Raw genomic sequence first — 12,193 nt, 5'->3', positions numbered from 1 at the left:
TTAGGTTTATAACTAACTAAGTTAGTTAAATCTAATTATAGGTTATATAAACACATGATGTTATGGACATAACCTTAACCCTAACCTAATCAACAAGTCCATCTCCTTTCTTCCTCCACCCCATCGCCGGCGCTGCCCGACCACCGCCGCTCACCGCCGCCGCCACCGCCGTCTGCGGGCTGCTGTCCGCACACCACCACCGCTGCCGGGTTGCTGTCGTGCACCGCACCGTTGGTCGTTGGATTTCGTTGTGTCACCTAGCTTGGTTCGTTAGCCTTCGGTGTCTCAACCGGTTAATTATTAATCGAGGTAAACTTAAATATATTGTTAGTTTATATTTAATGTTTTGACTCGTACTCGTATTGTTTGTAACCGGATCCTGTTGGGTTTTGTTTTCGGTGCTGATTAACATATATTTTCCGCTGCGTATATTAATTAATGTAATTAATTATTATTTGTCACGTTTATTGAACTGGATTTAATAAACGAAATTTTAACTGATCATCACTGAAACCTAACACATACACCATTATTTTCCCTCTAAAATGTCATGCTGTGTAGCAGATCAACTCCTACGCCAGTATTGATTGACTACAAGAATCACCTACGCCAAAACTATTAAGTGGTAATTTAACAAGTGTCATTGTTATTTTGATAGTTCAAAATTGCTATTAAGGTGATTTGCATGATTTTGTTGGAATTTCAGAAAGTACAAAAGTCCAATACAATCCTATGATTGATGATTGAATCTGCACACCACACTAAAATATTAAAAACCTAAAAGTATTTAAATATTATAAATTTCTAGCTAAAACAACTTGACAGTAGGTAAAAATCATACCTGGGATATACGTATTTAAGTTATATTCGTCCCTTAACTTATTTTGTCGTATTGAGTTTCTTAACAGGGTTATAATAGGACAATAGAACCTATCATCCAGTATCAATTGTCCAACATAATAATATTGATCGTTGGATAATCTATAACTGTATTATATAATAAATCAAGGTTTTTTTCTTAACACGTGTTATTTTCTGATTAATTCTTATTATTTTTTCTCGCATCTCTCTCTCCTATTAATTATACATTAAATATACATATTTTTTTAATTCATGTTGATTTCTATAATTGATTTTACAAAACGTATTTTATTTAGAAAAAAAATTAGGTTTCTTTATTAAATATTTTTATAATTGAACATTTTTCATCATTTAATTTCTCTAATGTGAATTATATCATTTTTTTATATATAAAAAAATTTACAAATATATGAATTATTTTAGCCCTTAAAACTTACTTGGGTTCATTGTTAAAAAAACTTGAATGTTTAACTCAACCAGACCCGTCTTCTTTTTCTTTGTAGCCATAATCTCTTTCTTTCTATCCATATATTGCTTTTTACTGCACATTCTTCGACTAATCGGAAGCTTTCTTTCACCTATGACAGGTTCGTTTTGTTATGATTGTATCAGTTGTGTTCTCATAATACTATCCTACTTTAGTTACCATATTTTATTTATCATTATTTTAAATTGTTCAACCCGTGCAAAACACGGGTACCTAACCTAGTAATATAATATAGGATAATATAAAACACTTCGATGAGAGTGTTATAAATGCAAACATGTAGGCCCGTAGGCTGATCTCGATGTATACTTGCTTTTAAGGTGTGAACTATACATGTTATCATGTATGCTTTACGTCAATGATCCTTAGCTCAATAAGTAAATACTAGCCGGGTTAAGTGTCTGGCGTTGAACCGTATCGGTTTTAACTATACATGTGCAAGAGTTATGCAGGTACCTCCTGAGGGCCAGGTTCGATTCCAACAAAGAACATTGATGTTATAGGAGTCGAACTCGAATATGATGCATTGTATACGCGTACGTAATAAATAAGATTATCCCTGTTTTGTCAAAAAAAAAAAAAGTAAAATAATAATTTTTTTATTCCCTGCAAGACGAGTAAATTTGTGTGGAGATCAAAGTCAAACCCTACAGAAGGTGAAGTGAAGATGATTCCAGTAGAAGAAGCTCTGCGGATAGTGGTGGAGGCATGGCCCTTGACGACGCTCTCGGCAAGGTCTTGGCTGAGGATATTCGAGCTCCCGAACCTCTTCCTCCTTATCCTGCTTCCATCAAGGTCTTTCACAATGCATATTAATCATTCCAAAACCTAATATCTCTTTTACCCCAATTACTTCCATCAACAAATGGAATCTAATGAAATGAAATTTGATAAAACATATGCTTCGTGTTGTTAGTTATCCATTTAGTATACTCAAAAGAAAACAGTGAAGAGTCGAACATGAAGTCAAAAGTATGCATTTAATTCAACGCTCAAATGCCAAACTTATTATTATTATCCTAACTAGTTAATGTGGAAAAATATCGGTGAAATATTGGTAATTTTAATATCATGTAAAATTCATATATATATATATATATATATATATATATATATATATATAGGCTATATACATATATGAATTTTACATGATATTAAAATTACCAATATTCTCATGCCATTAACAAATTAACATTTTGCAGCTTGCAAAACACTAACAATCCTAGCAAGTAGGAACTGATTAAGACTTAAAACGCTAATATTGAACACTAAAACTTGATAATTAAGACTTAAAACACTGATATCGGAAATATCGGTGATATATCGGCCAATATCGCCGATATTATCGGTACCGATATCGAGTATCGACTGCATAATTATTATCTTATGTTAATCTGCATGATGGTAAACTTTGCAGGATGGATATGCTGTAATTGCTGCAGATGGACCTGGTGAGTATCCTGTTATTACTGAATCAAGAGCCGGGAATGATGGCCTTGGAGTCACGGTCACTCCTGGAACTGTTGCATATGTTACAACTGGAGGTGAACCTTTATTTATGTCTGAAATAATAAATAATTGTCTTTTTGTGTATTGCCGATTTTCGTTTATAAAATGTGTTCTTGTGCTCTTTCAGGACCAATACCTGATGGAGCTGATGCGGTTGTGCAAGTGGAGGATACTGAACTAGTACAAAGTGAACCAAAACGCATATGCGTTTTGGCGAAAGTTAACAAGGGAGTTGATATTCGTCCTGTGGTAATAAGTTTGTTTGTTTTCTAGAGTATCTTAAGTAGTTTTGCAATATGCTAATGTGTATAAATATCTTTATTGAAACATTGTTTGATAGGGATGTGATATAAGCAAAGATGATGTAGTTCTGAAAGCCGAAGAGCTACTTGGTGCTGCAGAAATTGGGCTACTTGCAACAGTCGGTGTTCTTACAGTGAAGGTGTTATTAGTTTTAAAAACAGTTGAACACTTCTATATGTAATGATGTCTTTAACTGGCAATGATAGCATGCAGGTATACCCTACTCCAACTATTGCTGTACTTTCCACAGGAGATGAGTTGGTGGAGCCGACTTGCAAATCTCTAAACCGTGGTCAGGTACTGCATCTATTTATATCCATGGAAGCAAAAACTTTGAATAAATATGAGTTTATTTAGTTTCGCGTACATTTTTAAGGAAGTAATATGCATTAGCATCTTCATATGTTTGTCGATGTGATCATTGTGTTCTCCATTCATAATCAGTTGTTATGAATGAAGTACCTGTGAAGAAATCTAACAGTTTGCAGTAAGGCTGTTCAAAAAGCTCGCAGCTCGCTGAAAATCGGCTTTTGACAAGCCTGGCTTGTGCTTTTGATGAGCCTAGCTCGAGCTCAACATCTCAGCTCGATAAGATATTTGAGCTGGCTCGGCTCGGCTAGGCTTGTAAAGAAGACGAGCCTGAGCTCACTCTGTCTTGTCTTAGCTCGGCTCGTCTCGTTTACAGCCCTAGTTTGCAGCGTCTGTTTTTGTAGCAAGACCATACATCACATTTATGTTTGTTTAGACTTAAGATACGTTGTGTGAATTGTCTGCTAATCTTACATGTTGATGGGTTTCATACATTAGATCCGGGACTCGAACAGGGCAATGATTGTTGCTGCTGCAACACAGCACAAATGCAAAATTGTTGACCTTGGTATTGCCCGTGATGACGAGGATGAAATCAGAGCAGTTTTGGATAAAGCATTGGCAGCCGACATTGATATTCTTCTCACTTCTGGAGGTGTTTCTATGGGAGACCGTGATTTTGTCAAACCTTATCTTCAAAATAGAGGCCAAGTCTACTTTGACAAGGTTAACTATGTGAATTTGTTTTGTTTCATCTTCTGTGTCTTTGTTCTATTTCGTGTTGAAACATGTTTGTTTAATTGGTTGGGCCAGGTTGACCAGCAAACAGTCTTTTGGTTCATTGCTAAACTGTTCTTTTTTTTTTCATCATTACAAATCATTGCAATCTGAATCTTTAAATTAAACAATTTTGAAGATTGTATGCCTTAAAAAAGTTTTACTTTCAACTGTTTGACTTGTTCCTCTTTTAGCTATTTCTTTATTTTAAGCTGACCCGTTTAAGATAGAACACATGCAAATCAATCCATTCATAATTACACCTAGGGGTGTAAATTAGCCTAGCCCGAGCTTGGATGGTTTAACTTACTCGAACGCGCGCTCTTGGTAGGTTTTTAAACTCGAGTTCGTCTTGTTTATTATTTATTAATTAATTATGTACATTTGTAATTGTTTTATGTTATATTCTTAGTTATATTAATATATCAAATAAAAACTATATAAATAACATGCTCGTTTAACCTCGTGAGCTAGCTCAAGCTCAATAAGTGAAGCTTGGGCTCAGGATAGTTTATTAAACAAGCTTATTTTTGGCTCGGGCTTGAACTCGTTTAAGCTCAGCATAATTCAAGATTTTAGTGAGCCGATCTCGAGTAGCTCACGAGCGGCTGGCTCGTTTACATTTTATTCTTGAAGAATCAGTTGGCCTGGCGTCTTGTGCAGTTTAAAAGGTAATAAACTGGTGTAAATGTGACTATTATTGATGCAGGTTACCATGAAGCCCGGAAAGCCTCTTGCATTTGCAGAACTCACAACTCAATCAGCAGAGAAGGTGAAAAAGGTTCTTGCATTTGGGTTACCTGGGAATCCAGTCAGCTGTTTGGTCTGTTTCAACGTATTTGTCATTCCTTCAATTCGTAATCTTTCTGGATGGAATAAACCACATCTTCCAAGGTGTTTTTCCTACCTATTTAACTTAATATCACATTTGGTTACATTGAACAGTATTAGTTTAGCATCTGATTACAAAATCTTTTGTTTAATGGCTGTGCAGAGTGTATGCTTACCTTAAACATTCAATTAAGACAGACCCGGCACGTAAAGAGTTTCATCGTGCCATTATCAAATGGGAGAATGATGCTGGATTGGGATTTCCCGGGTACTGCATTTAGTGCTTTTTTGAAGTAGTACGGGTGGTCAGTAGAGGTGGAAACTTTGACCCATTTATTTAGGAACGGGTCATACTAGTTTTGTTTTGTTTAACGGGTCAAACGGGTAAAATTTTAAAATGTTATATATAAAGGAAACAAGTCAAATGTGTCAAATATAAATAAGTTAGCTAAAAAGGAAAAAAAAGGTCAAACGGGTCATATATGAATAAGTTAGCTATATAGAAAAAGGTCAAACGGGTCAAATACCAGTGTAGTTTTGACGCATAAACCTCCTATATTATTGTATTGAAAAATAGATTATTAATGAAATAATACAATCTTGCAACCACATTTGACACAATAGTTACTTGTAAACACTTGAAATTTGGATAAAAAGTGTTCTTGGTCAATCCAACCTGTTTTGCCACCTCTATTTTTATGTCTGATATATTAGTTGGTCAATTAGAAATTAATAATGATATTATTCTCTGTTTTTTCACCACATCTGCAGATTTGTAGCCGAGAGTACAGGTCATCAAATGAGTAGTCGGCTTTTAAGTATGAAGTCTGCAAATGTACTGTTAGAATTACCACAATCAGGAAAAGAAATAACTTCCAGGACTCCCATATCAGCAATTATAATTTCAGATATTGTCGGGATTGCACCGCTGAGTTATTTATCATCTTCAAAACCAGAGATTATTACACAAAATACAACACCCGTGAAGTTACCTGATACACCATATAAAGTTGCTATCCTTACAGTCAGTGATACTGTTGCATCTGGTGCAGGACCCGATCGAAGGTATTTTACACTTTCTTGATTCTAGGCCTGTAAACGACCTGAATTTTCAGTGAACAATCCGTGAACTGTTTGGCAGGAGTTCATTTATTTAATAAACGAACAAACATGAACACATATCTCGTTTGTGAGCGTTCGTTCATTTATATTCGTTTATGTTTGTTCGTTTACGTTCATTTCATTTGCTTACATGCATTAATATATTCATTTAAATTATTTGGCCCCTTACAACTTAGTATGGTATTAATAATATATTAGGCCCAACACATTGTTCTTCACATTAACGAGCGATCATAAACTAACACAAACAAGAAAACAATGCTCGTTTAATTGTTTGTATATTTGGAACTAACATGTAAATGCTCCATTTGTGTTTATTTAAAAGCCTACTTGAATCTAATTATATAACTATTTCATAATTCATGTAAATTTACAGTGGTCCAAGAGGGGTTTCTGTTGTGAACTCTGCTTCTGAAAAATTAGGAGGCGCGATGATAGCTGCAACAGCTGTGGTTCCGGATGATATACCTAATATCAAGGAGATATTGGAGAGATGGAGTGATGTTGAAAAAATGGATTTGATTTTAACGCTCGGTGATCTTTCTTATTATTTGTTTTTCTGGATTATCAGTAATTTAATTTATAATACTTTTATACTCATAATTTTGTTCTGTCTAATAACTTGCAATATTAATGTTTTTCACAAGTTCTAAAAGCATAGTTTTGTTTAAAAAAATTTAGTCCTAGGATGCAAATTTGATTAAAAACGAGTTGTATTCATAATGAAGTATTATTTATGTTTACGAAACCAAAAAATACTTTCTTTTGAAAGCAACTCGCTTTTCATTAAATTTACATTGAATGTAAAGAAAAAAAAACAAAACAAAACTCTGTATTTAGATATTATGAAAACTCCATATTACAAGTTATTAGAGAAAAATCAGATTATATGTATAATGAAGTATTCTATTTTAGAAATTTGAAAGTCGCTCCCCCCTACTATTTGGTTAAACTCGCTTTCTACCCCAGCGAACTATTTACTTTTACGATTACTTCCAAAAAGTACCTGCAAATTGTTTTCTACCTGATCCCATTTGTTAGCCAGGGTATTAGTGTGGCCGTGAGATTTCCCGTAACGATTCTCATAGTTATTAAGAAAAACAATTTTTTTCTCTTTATATTTATGAAATGAATTTTAATAATAGGTGGTACCGGCTTCACACCTAGGGACGTTACACCAGAAGCAACAAAAGCTGTTATAGAAAAGGAAACCCCGGGACTTCCACATGTAATGATGCATGAAAGCCTTAAGGTATTTTTATTGCTACACATTTTGTAATTCTATCATAACATTTATGTTGAAAAGATCCATTTAAACATCTGGAAATAATAATAACCAGGTTACACAATTTGCAATGCTTTCGCGTGCTGCAGCTGGTATACGTGGATCAACACTAGTAAGGGATTTTTATCCAAGTGTTAGATTTTGATGATAGCATTAAAATATCATATTTATTCGATGCAGATTCATAATATTGAATATACCTATTTTTTTAATTTATGACATTTATACCCTTTCTTTAAAACTTACACTAGGATAAAGAGAAGGGTATAACAGTCATTATAAATTGCATTTAATGAAATGGTTAATTGCATTTTGGGTATATCGGATATCGACTTTTTTGGTTGGGTAACTATGATATAATACAAGTTTTTAGCTTTACATATGAAATTTGCCCGTTCTTTTAATGATGCTATTAAAATTTGTTAGATTATCAACATGCCGGGGAATCCAAATGCAGTCGGTGAGTGTATGGAGGCATTGCTTCCGGCATTAAAGCATGCTTTGAAGCAAATAAAAGGTGACAAAAGAGAGAAACATCCGCGGCACGTTCCTCATGCACAAGCAGATCCAAAGGACGTATGGGAGCGTAGTTATCAGGTGGCTCATAACGATGCTAAAGAACCGCGTGCTTCTAAGCACACATGTGATTGCACATAAGTGTTGTATGCAAATGTCGGACATTTTTACAAAATAATAAAGTTAAATTTGGTACGGTTGTTGAACCATTTGCTTGTTAAAATGCAAAATGGACGCTGAAGTAAGCCAAATGAAATTTGAATCTGTTGCTAAATAACCCATTTAACAGGTGAAGGCGTTCACAATGATTTTGGAAATTTTGTTTCATGTGGAAGAAACATTTGCATAAAAAATTGTGACATCTTAAACTTTTGATATATTATAATACCTTTTATTCTAACAATTTGATGTGTGCTTATATACATTTGATTCAAAACTTACTGGTTGTCGGGACCAAAATGTTAATAAATGTGAAAAAGGTGCTAACTGAACAGGTGAACCTAGTTGAATTGGTGAAACCGAATACAACACATATATTTATTCTTGTAAAATGCATCATCCTTAGCCTAGACATAACTATGGTGTATTGGTTTTTATTAATCCCAACTAAAGATGGACATACAAACTTGTTAACTAAACCGACTTGAAAACTGAACCGTAATCGAACCGGTTTAAACCCGATTTTACAAAAACTGGTTTTGAGCAGCTGTAAACCACCGGGTGAGGACCCATTTGGAGTTTTTTAGGTGTAACCTGACTACTTAGAACCAGTTTCATAAAAACCGGTTTAACCCGTTAAAAACCGGTTTGGAAATGTAATGGCACCGCTGACTATAATACGCATTCGTTTGTATTGGTTTAATACTTTAACTAGGATATATCCCGTGTAATATACGGGTGGTTAAAAGAAATACAACAAAAAATTTAAATAATATACGTAATAACATACCTTATGGATTCATAAGATATAAATAATGATAAATACAATTTTATAATTAATAAGTATCTAAAAACTTCATTTAATACAATATATAAAGTTACATTTGTAACTTTGTTAATAATTCTTTAAATGGTCATACTAAAAAAGGTGCACAAAATGAGTTATAAATAATTAATTGTGGTAATCTATCTAACTAATATATTAAAGCAATACATGCTCCACATGGCTTTCAAATATGCAATCCACATGGGATGCCAACTAATCAATTTTCATTTATACATATTTCACCTAATTAACTAATTTTTTAATTATCATTCATTCAATTTAAAATTTTTTTTATGTTAAATGGTATAACAATTAATGAATTTATTACTATTTAATATTTATTATTTAACTCTATTAAACCAATTATTACTTTTTAAAATTATTTTATTAACAATTTTTAATAATATAATTATAATTGTTACTAAATTATTTGGCATTATGGAATTTTTTTAAATAAATATAATTGTTTTATATGTTTGATTTCACTTTTAACTTGTATCAAATATGTAAATATTTTTTTATTAACATTATATTATTTTTCAGCCCGTGTAATACACGGGTTATTAACCTAGGTGATTATTATTCTAGAAAACATTAATTAGTGAATATGTGACAATTATATAAATGAAAATTGTATTAGGTGGCAGCATAGATGGATGATCTAGAAAGAGGACATGTAAATATATTGTTTTGTTTTAATAGTATAGATAGATTGCCAACAGAGTCATTAAAGCTCAACAATATTCCTTAAATATGCTCTTTCATATACCATATTCATTCCATTTAATGTATAGACTTTTGAATATTATATTAACTATAAAAATATGTTTTGGAAACCGGTTACCATAATAAATTCAAACGCTATAACATATAATTTCTTAATTGTGTACTTGTAACATTTAATTCATTAAATTCACACGCTGTAACATTTACTCTCCATTTTTCTAATTCAAACTAGAAAAATCGGTTCAAAACTGATTTAAGTAAAACCGGTTTGGGTCCAACCTGAACCGATTCAACCAGCTTTTGGTTTCCAATGCTATAAACCGGTTCGGGTTCTATCCGGTTTACACAAAACCCGGTTTTGACTGATTTGAGTGAAAACCGGTTCGGTTTAACCCGAAACCAGTTTAGGTTAAAAAACTGGTTTGTTTACCTCTAATCCCAACTATCATCTTTTGGTCACTACTGGTTTTAACTAACGAATTGGCTGATAATGATCACATCTTTTATCATATTTGTTCCCAATGATTCGCGACTAACAGAAGCTAACGTTGTTAGTTGCTGATCGCCGGAGAAGTCAACTTTTTTTGTCGAGAAACTCAACCTGAACACCACCACCACCACCAACCAACCACCACCACTTGTGCACCATCAACCGATTCCGACGATGGTTCTAGGGTTCCGGCGACCTCAATAATTGGAGCTTTTACTAGAAAAAGGTTTCTTAAGTTCTGATCTAAGGTTATAAAGATGTTTGGGACGAAAATCTTGAACGTTTCAGAAAAAAATGTGAGTTTTCCGATCAAAAACATTTTTCCGGCGACCTGCAACTAACGGCGTTTGCAACTCGTTAGCCGCGAACCATTGGAAACAAATATGATAAAAGTTGGGATCGCTATCAACCAATTCCTTAGTTGGGACCAACAACGACGAGAAGATGATAGTTAGGATTAATAAAAACCAATACACCTTAACAAATATATGCTGTGTTTGAGTTGGCTCATTTAATAAAAGGTTGTGTTAAGGTTGATCGGTTATAAATAGGTTATATTCAAAACTAAATTATTTTCATGTAATGTTCAAATTGTGTCGGGAATTGCCCGTCCTACTAAACACCTAACTTTTATATTTAAATCTAAATTGAACACGCTTGAGAGACTATTTATGTCAATTTGCATTCACCCTAGTTTAGGTCGTTCATGGTTGGTTAGGCGGATAGGGGCAACTTCAGATACCCTCACTCGGTTTAAGTCTGCCATGCAACTACACCACCCCTGACAATTCGAGTAGGGGTTGAAACATGTCTAATTGGCAACTGGTAATTGATAAAAAAAGACAAGAGAAGGAGCCATGAATGTAGAGAGGAGAGAGGGAATATTAAAATGGTTTAGGGTATTTGAAAGATGAGCGACATCACTAAAGATGAGTTTATAGGGTAGTTCAAGGTCGTTCATTGGTAAAAATGAGATGTGAGTGCAAGATTATCAACCACACATGACATTTGTGGCTGAGGCCTGAGAATTCGTGTTCCGTACGGGTCCCTTAAAGCATATTTCAAGTCTCCCTTAGAAGAACTCATATGTCTCCCAGATATAACAGCCTAAGCAGTATGTACCGATTATCGACGTACCGCTAGAGATAGCTCACACACTAGAAGAATCACCGGGTAAGACAGCTTCTAGTGGTAAAGAAAGAAATCACAATGATAAAAATTTTATGAGTCTATAAAACTATCATTAGATTTAAATAAAATTATGAGCTTTGGTCAAAATCTCCCGAATGACTCGTGACATTACGTGAAGAGTCCACCAAAACATCCATGTAATTCATGACATATTGACATAGTTTTGTGAGTCAAAATTAAAGCATTCATTTGATTTATGACAATGGTAATTCTTCACGAGAAAATCATGATGACGCATAAATGTTTTTGATATGATGGCTTATACTAAATAGTATTGAAAGATGGCATATAACATATGATCCAAGTGACGTTTTTCAAAACATTTTAAGTAACCAAGTTGCTTCCTTGAAATCGTTACATAAAATAAAACTAAGCTATATTAAGTCATCTTGTAATGTTATTAATTTGGTGACGCTTCAATTTTAAAATCATAGATATTAACTAGTTTTTAACTAGATGTGTTGCGCCGGGGCAGCTGACAAAACCCTTGCATTAAAATCGGGTGTTGGTAAAACCCGAGCGTTACGACCGTGAACCGACGCGAATTCACTCGGTATATGTTACATTCATTACGGTATAGATACCGTTAGTAATTTTGAAAATTAATTCGTCAAATTAGCATAAAAATAACAAATTTTTAAAATTGTTTATTTGGTCGGTAAATCCGGACGGTGGTAAAACCCAAGCGTTGTGGGCCCCGGGCATTGAGACGGTAGCTCGACACGATTTCGATCGATTATGATTACATTCGTTACGGTACCAACACTAAAAAACGAAAAAAAATATGGCCATTGGGGGGTG

The 12,193-nt window shown here is 33.9% G+C and overlaps 1 pseudogene across 1 annotated transcript; it reads left to right on the top strand.

Moving 5' to 3' along the window:
• The first annotated feature begins 2,015 nt into the window (after positions 1-2,015).
• On the top strand, positions 2,016-8,200 carry LOC143574509 (molybdopterin biosynthesis protein CNX1-like; annotated as a pseudogene). Its single transcript, XR_013142607.1, has 13 exons — positions 2,016-2,143; positions 2,766-2,892; positions 2,985-3,106; positions 3,198-3,299; positions 3,374-3,457; positions 3,968-4,195; positions 4,956-5,140; positions 5,241-5,345; positions 5,849-6,142; positions 6,576-6,733; positions 7,345-7,451; positions 7,540-7,596; positions 7,911-8,200. The product of XR_013142607.1 is annotated as a molybdopterin biosynthesis protein CNX1-like (transcript).
• The last annotated feature ends 3,993 nt before the right edge of the window (positions 8,201-12,193 follow it).

Source organism: Bidens hawaiensis, unplaced genomic scaffold (genome assembly GCF_021521415.1).
Source record: "Bidens hawaiensis isolate Kalapana, Puna unplaced genomic scaffold, B.hawaiensis_p1.1 tig00026969_1, whole genome shotgun sequence".
In the NCBI taxonomy this organism is placed as follows: domain Eukaryota; kingdom Viridiplantae; phylum Streptophyta; class Magnoliopsida; order Asterales; family Asteraceae; genus Bidens; species Bidens hawaiensis.
The sequence above is the reverse complement of the archived record's forward strand: the minus strand, read 5'-3'. Positions and strand labels throughout refer to the sequence as shown.